The sequence below is a fragment of the Dipodomys merriami genome, unplaced genomic scaffold (assembly GCF_024711535.1).
Source record: "Dipodomys merriami isolate MVZ:Mamm:240054 unplaced genomic scaffold, mDipMer1.0.p SCAF_8, whole genome shotgun sequence".
NCBI classification, from domain to species: domain Eukaryota; kingdom Metazoa; phylum Chordata; class Mammalia; order Rodentia; family Heteromyidae; genus Dipodomys; species Dipodomys merriami.
In genome coordinates, this window is record NW_027206401.1 from 4,913,561 (window position 1) to 4,926,342 (window position 12,782).

General features: G+C 46.7%; 1 protein-coding gene across 3 annotated transcripts in view; it reads left to right on the plus strand.

The window, feature by feature from the left end:
* Agpat4 (1-acylglycerol-3-phosphate O-acyltransferase 4) overlaps positions 1-12,782 on the plus strand; it is a 103,385-nt gene that overhangs the window by 923 nt on the left and 89,680 nt on the right. The window contains exon 1 of one of the 3 annotated variants that reach the window (XM_070010099.1): positions 10,622-10,682. The exons of 1 other annotated variant lie outside the window; for it this stretch is intronic. The gene's annotated coding sequence lies outside the window, so the exon portion shown is untranslated. Of the gene's footprint in view, positions 1-10,621; positions 10,683-11,064; positions 11,195-12,782 lie in introns of those variants that run through there. One more of the 3 variants, XM_070010097.1, reaches the window with a different exon arrangement.

The following is a 12,782-nucleotide window of genomic DNA, read 5'->3' on the forward strand; positions in this document are numbered from 1 at the left end:
GCATCTCACCATGACATTTCTACAGTGTATTCCACCCAACCTCTGCCTAGCAATCAGTGGCCCCTTATCTCCTTCCCGATTCAGTTTCAATGCCGTTCATAGCTCTATCCTTGTGCATGCCATCTGTTCAGACTATATTCATCCTCATTCCCCTAACCAGCCCTCTCTCAGTAGTTACAGTGAGTTATACCTGATCATTATAGTGTTTTGAAATCTAAACATTTTGGAGGGGCTGGGAAGGTGGCTCAGTGGTAGAGCGCTTGCCTTGTATGCATGAGGTCCTGGGTTCGATTCCTCAGCACCACACAAGCAGAAAAAGCCAAAAGTGGCATTGTGGCTCAAGTGGTAGTACACTAGCCTTGTGCTGAAGAGCTGAGGAACAGCGCCCAGGCCCAGAGTTCAAACCCCAGGACTGGCAAAAAATATATATATATATATATTGCCAGATGCCGCTGGCTCACGCCTGTAATCCTAGCTACTCAGGAGGCTGAGATCTGAGGATCCTGATTCAAAGCCAGCCCAGGCAGGAAAGTCCGTGAAACTCTTATCTCTAATAAACCACCAGAAAACGGGAAGTGGCGCCGTAGCTCGAGTGGTAGAGCGCTCGCCTTGAGCTGAAGAGCTGAGGGACAGCGCCCAGACCCAGAGTTCAAGCCCCAGGACTGACAAAAAAAACAAAAACAAAAAACATTTTGGAGAATGGTCATGAGTTGAAGTAGATGCTCTCTTTTTGTTTTTTCAAGGCAATAGATAATTTTCAGATTTGGTGTTTGAAATACACTGGGAAGAACTGTAAGAATTTCTAAATACCTAGTCGGCTTCAATCCTCTTGTTAGTTGCACTCGTTGAACAGGCAGTATCAGTCTCTGAGGTTCTGCTCCATCTGTCCTCTATAAAATGAGGGATTTGCAGAATGAATGCAGAGGGAAGGGAAGAGAAGGGAAGGGATTTGGTTAATTGGAGATAAAAGTCTGGAAAATTTGTCTGCCAGGGCTGGCTTCAAATTGGGATCTTCAGATCTCAGCCTCCCGAGTAGCTAGGATTATAACATCAGCCACCAGCTACCAGGAATGCATGTCTGTTATACACAGAATTCCACCCCTACAGAGCCTCTGAACACTCTTTTGTTACTGGATTTAACATGTTCTAGTCATTATTCTTACTTGCTAATATCATAAAGTGCTCTAGAACACTACATTTTTAGTTTTAAGTCACGTTTGTATTATGGTAACCATCGTGCGTGTACTTCGTGGGCAGTTTCCCCATGATGCAGTAAGATATTAAAAAAACTAAATTAAAAGAACTCTCCTTCACCAGAAATAACCGTTTCCAAGAATTTAGTGACCCTCTAAATTTATTATTTTTTATTTTAATTTTTTTGTAAAGATGCTGTACAGAGAGGTTACAGTTACGTCAGTACAGTAATGAGTATATTTCTTGTTGGGCATTGTTACCCTCTCCTTAAATTTATTTTTTATTGCCAATATAAAGGTAGTGTACAAGGGGTCACAGTTACACAAGTCAGGGAAAGAGCACATTTGTTTTGGGACAATGTCACACCTTCTCTTGCGCTCTCCCAGTTTTTCCCTCTGTCCCCACTCACTCATTTTCAACAGTGTCCAGTGAATACCCCTACTGCGTTTGTTCACCTTTTGTCCCTCCATTTCTGTCTCCCCTTGCCCTCCCAAAGACAGATAAACTAGCAAGACAAAAAGAAAAGAAAACAACGACGACAACAACAACAACAACAAAAACCTTTTGCCCATTTTCTGGAATTCATTTCGATAAATATAATCAGAGGCACATAGGCATTGCGCCTTCTGCTCCTCTCCTAAGATTTTCCTCCTTTAGTCTCACTGTGTGTGCATGCCTAGAGTCCTGTGAATTTTTTTTATTGTGAAAATACTGTACAGAGGGGTTACAATTACATGGGCAAGAAAATGAGTACATTTCTTATCAAGCATTGTAGCCTCCTCCTTTGTTTCCCCTTCCCATTCCTTCCCATCCTCCCCTGCCCCCCCACCCAATCTTCCTCCCCCCTCCCCCCACAAAAGTTGTAAAGTTTGTTTTCGACATAACGACTTGTACGTCTCATTGTTGCAATGGGTCCTCCTGTATCCCTATTTAAATAATTTGTTTTTTCCTTTCCCCTCCACAAATTATACCGACATCAAATACAGTGAAAGCAGGGGTTATACTGTGGGGGAGGGACATACAAAGCAACAAAGAAATAATCTTATAAATGTGTTAGAAATAATCGCATGAAAGAAAAAAACATTTGAATACATTTCTTAGGGTTCATTTCCCTAACATCAACTTATGTGACCTTTTCTGCTTGACTCAGACATATGCTAGTTATTGCAAATAAGGGAAATCATGGGACCTATGTTTCTTTGGGCCTGGCTTACTTCACTTACTATGATTTTTTCCAAGTCTTTCCATGTCCTAACAAATGGGGCAATGTCATTCTTTCTGATGGAGGCATAGAATTCCAGCCCCTGTGAATTTTAAGTCTAGCTTCCACATATGAGAGAAACCATGCACCATTTGTCTCTCTGAGCGTGGGTTACCTCGCTTTACATGATTTGTTGTAGGTCCATCCATTTCCCTGCAAATGACATAGTTGTATTCTTTCTAATGGCTATGTAAAATTCCACTGTGTATGGGGCCACGTGTTTTTTGGATCCACTCATCTATTTTGGGGCTGTTTCTGTAGCTTGGCTATTGTGAATAGTGCAGCAATGCGCAAGGGTGTGCAAGTGTCTTTACAGTGTCCTGGCTTGTGATGTTCTGGGTGGATGCTCAGGAGTGGTATAGCTGGGTAGTTGGGAAGAAATATGTTTAGTTTTTTGAGGAACCTCCAGACTTCTGTCCAGAATGGTTGTACTAGTTTACATCCCTACCAACAGTGCAATAAGATTCCTTTTCCCCTACATCCCCACCAACATTTGCAGTTGTTTGAATTCACAATGTTGGCCAATCTAACTGGGGTGGGATGGAATCCCAGAGCCGTTTTGATTTGCATTTCCTTTACGGCCAGGGATAATGAGCATTTCCTTATGTGTTTCTTTGCCGTTCTTACCTCTTCTTCTGAGAAGTCTCTTCTTAGCTTCTTGGCCCATTTAGTGATTGGTTTATTAGGTTTGGGAAGGGTTAGTTTCTTGAATATTTTGGATATTAGGCCTTTGTTAGGTGTATTGCTGGAAAATATCTCCCAGTCTGTTGGCTGTCTTTCTAGTTTAGTAACTATATTTTTTGCTGTGCAGAAACTTTTTATTTTAATCTAATCCAATTTGTGAAGTCTCTCTCCTATCTGCTGTGCCCCTGGGACCCTTCAAAAAGTTTCTGCCTATGCCTATGAGTTCTAGTGTTTCTTCTACTCTCGCGCAGTAATTTCAAAGTTTTGTGTCTGACACTGAGGTTTTTCATCCACTTTGAGTTGATAATTGTGCATGGTGACAAAAAGGGATCTACTTTTAATTTTCTGCAAATGGATGCCCAGTTTTCCCAACACCATTATTTTTTTTCAGTTGTGGAGCTTGAACTCTGGGCCTGGGCGCTGTTCCTGAGCTCTTCAGCTCAAGGCAAGCACTCTACCACTTGAGCCACAGCGCCACTTCTGATTTTCTCATGTTTTATTGGAGATAAGAGTTTCATGGACTTTTTGTCCAGGCTGGCTTTGAACCATGATTCTCAGACCTCAACCTCCTGAGTAGCTAGGATTACAGGTGTGAGCCACCGGTGCCCGGCTCCCAACACCAATTATTGAAAAGACTCTTTTTTCTAGTGCATATCTTTGGCTCCTTTATCAAATGACTGTAAGTATATGATTTTATTTCCAGATATTCTAGTATGTTCCATTGATCTATGGGTCTATTTTTGTGTTAATACCAATCTGTTTTTGTTATTATAGCTCTGTGGTAGAGCTTGAGGTCAGGGATTGTGATACCCCAAGCATTGTTATTATTATTATTATTATTATTATTGCCTAGAATTGCTCTTGCTATTTGAGGCCTTTTGTTGTTCCATGTGAAATTTTGAATTATTACCTCTATCTTGGTAAATAATTTCATTGGGAGGAATTTTGATGAGAATTGCATTAAATTTGTAATCATTTTTTGGCAGTATGGCCATTTTCACAGTATTAATTCTACCTTTCCAAAAATCTGGAAGATCTTTCCATTTCCTGATGATGTCTTTGATTTCTTTCTTCAAATTTTTAGTTTTCACTATGAAGGTCTTTTGCTTCCTTGGTTAGGTTTATGCACAGATTTTTGTTTGTTTGAGGCTATTAACACATTGGGGTGTTTCCCTGATTTCTCTCTCTGCTTGTACTTTTTTAATATACTTAAAAGCTACTGATTTTTTTTCTTTTTCTTTCTTTCTTTTTTTTATTGTGAAAATACTGTACACAGGGGTTAAAATTACATGGGCAAGACAATGAGTACATTTCTTATCAAGCATTGTAGCCTCCTCCTTTGTTTCCCCTTCCCATCCCTTCCCATTCTCCCCTGCCCCTCCCATCCAATCCTCCCCCCCTCCCCCCCCCCCACCAAAGTTGTAAAGTTCATTTTCGACATAACGACTTGTACATCTCATTGTTGCAATGGGTCCACCTGTATCCCTATTTAAATGATTTGTTTTTCCCCTTCCCCTCCACAAATTATACCGACATCAAATACAGTAAAAGCGGGGGTTATACCATAGGGGAGGGACATACAAAGCAACAAAGAAATAATCTTATAAACGTGTTAGAAACAATCACATGAAAGAGAAAAAAAAACATTTGAATACATATCTTAGGGTTTATTTCCCTAACATCAACTTATCTGACCTTTTCTGCTTGACTCAGACATATACTAGTTATTGCAAATAAGGGAAATCATGGGACCTATGTTTCTCTGGGCCTGGCTTACTTCACTTAATATAATTTTTTCCAAGTCTTTCCATTTCCTAACAAATGGGGCAATGTCATTCTTTCTGATGGAGGCATAGAATTCCATTGTGTATATATACCACATTTTCTTGATCCATTCATCTACTGAGGGGCATCTTGGGTTGGTTCCATATCTTAGCTATAGTAAATAATGCTGCAATAAACATAGTCGTGCTGGTAAAAGCTACTGATTTTTGTGGGTGAATTTGTATCTTGCTACCTTGCCAAAGTTATCAATAGCTCTTGGAGCTTGGGGATGTACTGCTTTGGGTCCTTTAGATATAAGATCATGTGGTGTGCAAATAGGGATAGTTTGGCTTCTTCTTTGCCTATGTGGATCCTTTTTTATATATTTTTCTTGCCTTATGGCTCTGGCTAGGAATTCTAGAATTATATTGAAGAGGAGTGGAAAGAGTGGGCATCTTGCTTTGTTTCTGGTTTTAGAGAACATGGTCTAGGGGAAGTGGTTTTAGTTTTTCGCCATTCACTGATGCTGGCTGTTGGTCTGTTATATATAACCTTTATTATTTTGAGATACGTTCTTTCTACTCCTGGTTTCTCCCGAACTTTTAACATGAGTGGATATTGGATTTTGTTGAAGACTTTTTTTTCATCTATTGAGATGATCATGTGGTTCTTATCTTCAGCTCTGTTGATGTGATGTATTATGCTTATTGATTTATGTATGGTAAACCAGCCTTATATCTCTGGGATAAAACCCATTTGATCAAAATGTATGACTTTTTTGATTACTTGCTGAATTCTGTTGGCTAGCATTTTGTTGAAGAGCTTTGTCTGTGTTCATCAGAAAGATTGGTTTATAGTTCTCTTTTTCCATTGGATCCCTACCTGGTTTGGGGATGAATGTGAGTACTGACCTTTTTACACCGTGAACCTTTCCCAGGTCTGGCAGAATGAGTGACTTAAACCAATTACGTAAAAACAATAATAATTGATACTATCACAGGTCAGGAGGCCAGGTGTTGGAAATGTCAGCAGGGAATGTGCTGCCTGGGTCTCTCCTAGCTTTAGCTTGGAGTCTTCCTCATTCCACTGTCTCTGTGACATGTGGCCTTATTCTCTGTGTGAGCTCTGTGCCCTTTTCTTACAAAGGAGGAATCATTGATCTAGCCCCCACATTATTCCTTTAGGACTTCATATTTATTTGTTTAATTAATTAATTGTTTTCACAATGTGAAGGATGAAATACAGCGTGGTCCTCATGCTTTCTGGGCAAGTTCTGTATCTCTGAGCTGGTCTCCTTACTTCATCTTAAGAATCATAAGTGCAATGACTCCAAATAAGGCCATACTCTGAGGTTCTGGGGAAGGCATAAATTTAGGGCAATACTTATTCAGCCACTCCACATAATTTGATTTATATTTGCAATAAAGTTATTTTTCTTTTCACTTACCATATTATAAAAAATGCTCTTTCAAAAATAGGATGTTTGGATGGGAAGGTATTTCAGTGGTAGAGTGCTTGCCTCACATGCATGAGGCCCTGGGTTTGATTCCTCAGCACCACATAAGCAGAAAAAAGCCAGAAGTGGTGCTGTGGCTCAAGTGGTAGAGCGCTAGTCTTGAGCTGAAGAGCTGAGGGACAGCGCCCAGGCCCAGAGATCAGGCCCCACGACTGACAACAAAACAAAAACAAAAACAGAAATAGGATGTTTGCAGAGGGACCCATCATAGGACCCTGTGATTTGAAGGCTGAGCTGAAGCTTCAGATATTGCATACGAGCCTCTAATGAAGTCTATACCTGAGTCTTTGGGTCTACCTCTATTTCCTTCATAGAAGATGTACCAACTATTCAATTGTCTTCCTCCTCTTCCTCTTCTTCCTCCCCCTCCTTAAATTGTATTAAGGAATGTGAACATTTATAGACTCATGAAAAATCTTACTTAATGAAAAGTTCAGAGATGTCATCCATTTATATCACCACAGAGAGTAGTAGCACCCCCTCCCCCCATGGCATCTTTTCCACTGTAGTTCCTTGAATGTTGGTTGAGTGAATTGTTCCCGAGAATTGTTCCCTATCTCTCCCCTCCTGTTGACATTCTATGTAAAGCCACAACTTTATAGTTATTTATACATCTCTACTAGTAGTGCTGTGACTCAAGTGGTAGAGTGCACACCTTGAGCTGAAGAGCTCAGGGACAGTGCCCAGGCCCAGAGTTCAAGCCCCATGACTGACTAAAAAAAAAAAAAAAGTTACATCTCTACTGAATTAGGACTTGATACTTTCTTTCTTTGTTAGCTTTCTTTCTCTTCTTTTTCTAATTGATAGGCTATGTCTTATCGGAATGCCTGGAGCCAGAATGATTCTGGATTTTGAGTTTTTCTTAAATGTTTGGACTTCGGCATATTTGAGTAGACGTCATGAGTCATGTTGGGGATGGGACCCATGTGTAAACACGGCATTTATTGGGTTTTATATGCACTTCAGCTCACAGTCCGGTGGCAGTTTTAGGCGATGCTCTGAGCGTGCCTAGGTCTTTACCTAAATCACCACATGAGGTAGGCGTGGAACTTTCTACTCATGGTGTCTCACTGAAGTGCTAACAATTGTGTGTTTTTGAGCATTTCTGATGTCAATTTTGGGTTAGGGCTGCTCTATCTGAATTTCCTTCTCTATAGTATTTGTTTCTGTCTTAATGAAAATGCACTGTCCACTCACACCCGTCTACCATTGGCTGGGCTGACAAACCGCAGCTCCAGCCCTGCCCCTTCCTCCCCCGCTGGACCAACTCAGAACTGGCGCACACCTCAGACACCACCTCCATTATATCCCAGTCTTTCTATCTCTTTTGTTTCTACAACTTTGCGCCCCTTTGGGGGCACTGTCCAGATTTTAGTCATGTTTTCTGCTGTGCATAGTCAAAAAACATGTGTTCAACTTGATCATTAGATGGGAACCTGCAACCATTCAAACTTCCTTTTAAAGGTAGGGATATAAAATATAGGTTCTAATAAGTCAGGAGATATTAGCAGTACCTGCACACTTGTGTTTACTGCAGCTCTGTTCACAATAGCCATGCTGTAAATGCAGCCCAGAGGCCTATCACCAGATGAATGGATGAAGAAGATGTGATACAATCATATAGAAGATGTGATACAATCACACATTGGAATACTACTGGGCCATAAAAATAGTCAAATTATGTGATTGTCTGGAAAATGGATGGAACTGGAACTCATCACTGAACCGGATGCAGAAAGACAAATATGGCATGCTTTCTCTTAGATGCAGAATCTAGATCTAAAAAAAAAAATTATTGGGGTAAGGGGAGTGAGCGGGAGGTGGGAAGAGGGGAGAGCATGCTACAAGTACAGTGTGTGCACATGTAAAAAGGCACAAAAAACGCACTGAAAACTGTAAGAAAGTGTCAAGCCCTGGTGGTTCATGCCTGTAATCCTAGTTATTCATGGGCTCTTATCTCCAATTAACCACCAAAAAACCCAAACAAACATGCCAGAAGTGGTGCTGTGGCTCAACTGCACACTAGCTTTGAATGTAAAAGTTCAGGAGCAGTGCCCAGGCCCTGATTGCAAACCCCAGGCCCAGAAAACAAGATGAAAAAAACAAGTGAAAATGTATTTGAAAGGGAGATTTGGTGGCAGGGATAAGAAAGTAATAGAGAGAATAGTTAAAAGTACATCATATGTACATACAGAAATATCACAATGAAACGTCTATCTTGGTATGATTGCTATACGCTAATAAATCACTTTCTTGAAAAGGGTAGTTGCAAGGATGTTCATGAATTTTCTGTTGGCAAGAGTAGTAAACAAATGAAAATACCAAACAAAAATGTGTATTTATATATAGTGACATAAAAATATCCATGACAATATACGTTAAAAAAAACAAGGATCTAAAACATTGTATATCTTAAAAACATCCTGTGCTGGGCACAGGTGGCTCACACCTGTTGTCCAGACACTCAGGAGGCTGATACGAGGCTGTGGGTTTGATGTCAGTCTGGGCAGAAAGGTCTGAGAGACTCATGTCTCCAATTAAGCACTAAAAACCTGGAAGTAGAGCTGTGGCCCAAGTGATAGATTATTAGCTTTGAGCAAAGACAGTGTCTAGTCTCTGGGCTCCTGTCCCAGTACTGGCGCGCGCACACACACACACACACACACACACACACACACATATGTATATGCTTCAGAAAGAGGCTAGATGGTTATGCACAGCAAAGTAGTTAAAGATCCCATGGAAAGAATGAAATTGGCAAGAAAAGGAAGAGGGTGGGGGCAATACATATTCTTTCTGTAATTAAAATGTCCAAACAAATTAAACTCATTTTAAATAAATTGCATAGGATTTAATCAATGAATGTGGCCATTCTACTTTACATTTTCAGAAGTAATGATATTTTTTCCTTCCCTATTTCTCAGCTGTGTTTATGAGATAACCAGGTTGAGGGTGATGTAGTCCCAACAGGCCGAGGCTTAGCAATGGTGAGCAGAATCGTTTTAAGCACAGCAATGGAAATAACGACATTAAATATTGAGGTTAGACTTGAATTGTAACTGTGAAAAATTTTAGTTTCCATTGAAACCTAGTTTCCACTGACTGTGCTTGTGAAACGTATAGCGTGAATGATTGCAGCTTGTGGATTTTTAAGTAAATTCCTATCCAGAATTCAACCATGAGAAAGAGGGTGGAAAGGACTTTGAAAACCCCTTTGACATTTTTACCAACAATGAGATCATAAACTGTAGTTTGAGAAGTTAGGAGCCGGAACTCTCAAAAGTTGCATGGACTGAAAGAAATTTCTTATCTACATGTTTAAAAAGCATTTCAAGATGGTTGACTTCATTTTCACACGGGTATTAAAGAAGTCATTGCTTATTTATTTATTTTACTGTTCCAGTACTGGGACTTGAACTCAGGGCCTGGGTGCTATTCCTTAGCTACTTTGCTCAAGGCTAGTGCTCTTTTCACTTATCTAGAGGCCCAGGTGAATCGGAGATGAGTCTCCCGGGGTTGGCTTTAAACAACCTAATCCTCAGACCTCAGCCTCCAGACTAGCTAGGATTACAGGCGTGATTACAGGCCATTGGTGCCCACCTTTGTCGCAGATTATGTGACAAACAAGTGGATTTTCGGTTCCGACCCCCTTTTCGGGCCTCGGGGGTCCTCCATCGCCAGCTCAGGCGGAGGGGCCAACGCGAGGCCCGGGGACCGACTCCACCCCACTCCTGGCCCCACGGAAGGTGCCCTTTGCAGCCTCCCGCTGCGAGGCCCTTTCCGTCCTCCTTTGATGTCTCGTGGCTCTGGGTGGTGAATCCCAAGCCTCGAGGAGCCGGGCGGGCGCGCGAGGAGCCGGGGGTGACAATGGCTGTGAGGGCGGGGGTGGGGGGGAGGGCGGGCGCGAGTCCTCGGGGATCGCCGCCGCCCCGCCGTCCCCGCGGGCCCGGGCGGCCCGGGCGCTGCGCTCGCCTTCTACAGATGTGCTCCGACCCCCGCCGGCGCGCGCGGTGCCAGTGCCACCTGCCCGTGTCCACGCGCGTGTGCCCGGCCGGCCGGCCGCGTGTGCGCCCGCGTGCGCCCGCGTGTGCGCCCAGGCAGCGGAGCCGGGCTGGGCGGGCAGCGCTCCGTCCCCCCGAGGGCCTCGCGGCCCGGATCCCCGCCGTCCCCACCTCCCCACGCTTCGCCCGCCAGTTGTTCCGTCCCCGGGCTGGCGGGCTGGTCCCGGGGACCCCGGCCTCCTCCCCGCGCAGCGGAACAGGGGTGAGTGCGGGTGAAGGGGGTGCTGGTTTATAAAGATCGTGGGTGCGGAGCCCCCCAAACTCCCGACCCCCCAATCCGCAGCCCCTGGGCCCCGGGCAGGAGGACACACGGGAGCGGAGCAGGGACGCGGGGTGGCTGGGTCGCAGCGCCGAGGGGCGGGCGGCGCCCGGGGCCCGGAGCGGGGCGAGCGCGCGCGGGGAGGGGGGGCGGGAGGGGGCGTGGGCCCCGGCCCCGCCCGTGCCCACCCCCAGCGGCCCGGGCCCCCGGGCGGACGCGCGCAGCGCCCCGGCCGCGCCCCTCCCCGGGCCGCCCGCTCGGAAAGGAAGTGACATGGTGGGCAGAGACGTCAGCCGAGGACCACTCTCCCTTCTCGAAGGGTCCACCCCTTGGGTGGAGTCTCCCTTTCTCTCCGGCGGCGGCTCACTCACGGCTCCCATAAAGTAGTGGCGGCCGGGGAAGCCCGGGGCCGCGGCGCTCACGTCCACGCGCGCCCGGGCGCTGCCAGGAAGGAGGTAGGTGGCCGGCGCGGTGCCCGGCGCCCTCTCCGCGGGGCGTGGTGCCGGGGGCTCGGTCCTGCCCGGGGCTCGGTCCTGCCCGGGGCTCGCCCGCTCCCGCCGCGGGCCGGCTGGGCACCGGGAGGCCGGGCGTGCGCGCGGGGCGCCCGGGGCGGGCCCGGGGCCTGCCTGGCCCCCGGCGTGGCGGTGTGCGCGGGTCCCCCGCGGGTCCCGGCGGGTCCTCCCGGGGCGGTGGGAGCGCCCGCCGCCGCCGAGCCTGCGCTCGGCTCCGGTTACATATTCGCTTTCTTTTGTGCCGCGCAACACGTTCTTCCGTCTCCGGCGTTTCTATGGCAACCAGAAAAATACCGGCCCCGGCGGGCGGGGACGGGTGGCCCGGGCGGGGGGGGGGGGTGCTCCCGGCCCGCGGCCGGCCCGGGTCCCGCGGGGCCCGGCGGCGGCTGCCCCGGCTCGCCCGCGCCCGGGATCGTCCTCCGCGGGGCAGCGGGCGGTGGCGCGCGGGCGGGGCCGACGGGTTGTCAAGGGAACCGGCCTGCCGGGTGGCCTCCGACTGTCCTCGGCTCGGGTCGCCCTCGGGGTGGGACGGCGGCGGAGTCCCAGGATGGTTTGCTTGGTTCTCGCCACCCCCCGCCCGCCCCCCATCTTGAAAACCTACATTCTCAAAACACCATCTCTTATGTTGTGACTGTGATCAGATTCAGGGTGAAAACAAACACAGCGCTCAAGCCTTTCACGGGGGGGGGGGGGGGGTGGAACCCTTGGAACGAAAGTTCTGCGTGCTGGAGGGGGTGAGGGTCGTGTCAAGAAGTGTGCTCTCCGGCGGTGCCCGTGGCCAGCTGGTCAGACGGACGGACGGACGGACAGACGGACGGACGGACAGACGGACGGACGGCCGCGCGCCCGCTTGGGCTTCATTTATCCCGGGACTGAAGTCCAGGGAGCCCTCGTGGGTAACCAGGTGTCCAGGTGTCCCTGTCTGTGTGTCTGCCGCGTGTGGGGAGCAAGTGGGCCCGCTCCCATCCCGGGGAGGGTCCGTGGACCATGTCCGTGGACAGTCCACGTACCCACTCTTGAGGCCAGGTACCACCCTCCGCTGGGGAGGAAAGTTACCTTGACAGAGGGTGGGGTGGGGTGGGGGAGGGAGTGGGAAGGGAAAGGGGAGAAGGGAAGCAAAAGTATCAAGAGACCCGAGTTTAAAAAACAAACAACAAAACCAAAACCAAACCTATTGAGTCCTTTTCATGTTCTCTATGGGGAGAAAAAGAACCAATCTTGAGAAGAAAAAAAACGAAGTGTGAGGGAGGTATTATCTACTTAGTAGTTAACAAGTTGACATCTCACAGTCATAAACCGGAGGAGGTCTGGGGTCAGCCCCAAGCAAAAAGCAGGAGAATGCATTCAAAAAGCAAAGCCATAAGGGGGCTGGAAGTGTGGCTCAGCTGGTAGAGCACCTGCCCAAGGCCCGGAATTCAAACCCCAGTACCTCCCCAAATCACCACAGACCTAATCCAAATGGGACTGTTATCAGGTGTGGCTTCCAGAGCTACTTTTATTCAATTCATCTAAGGAAATGTTTGAATGACTC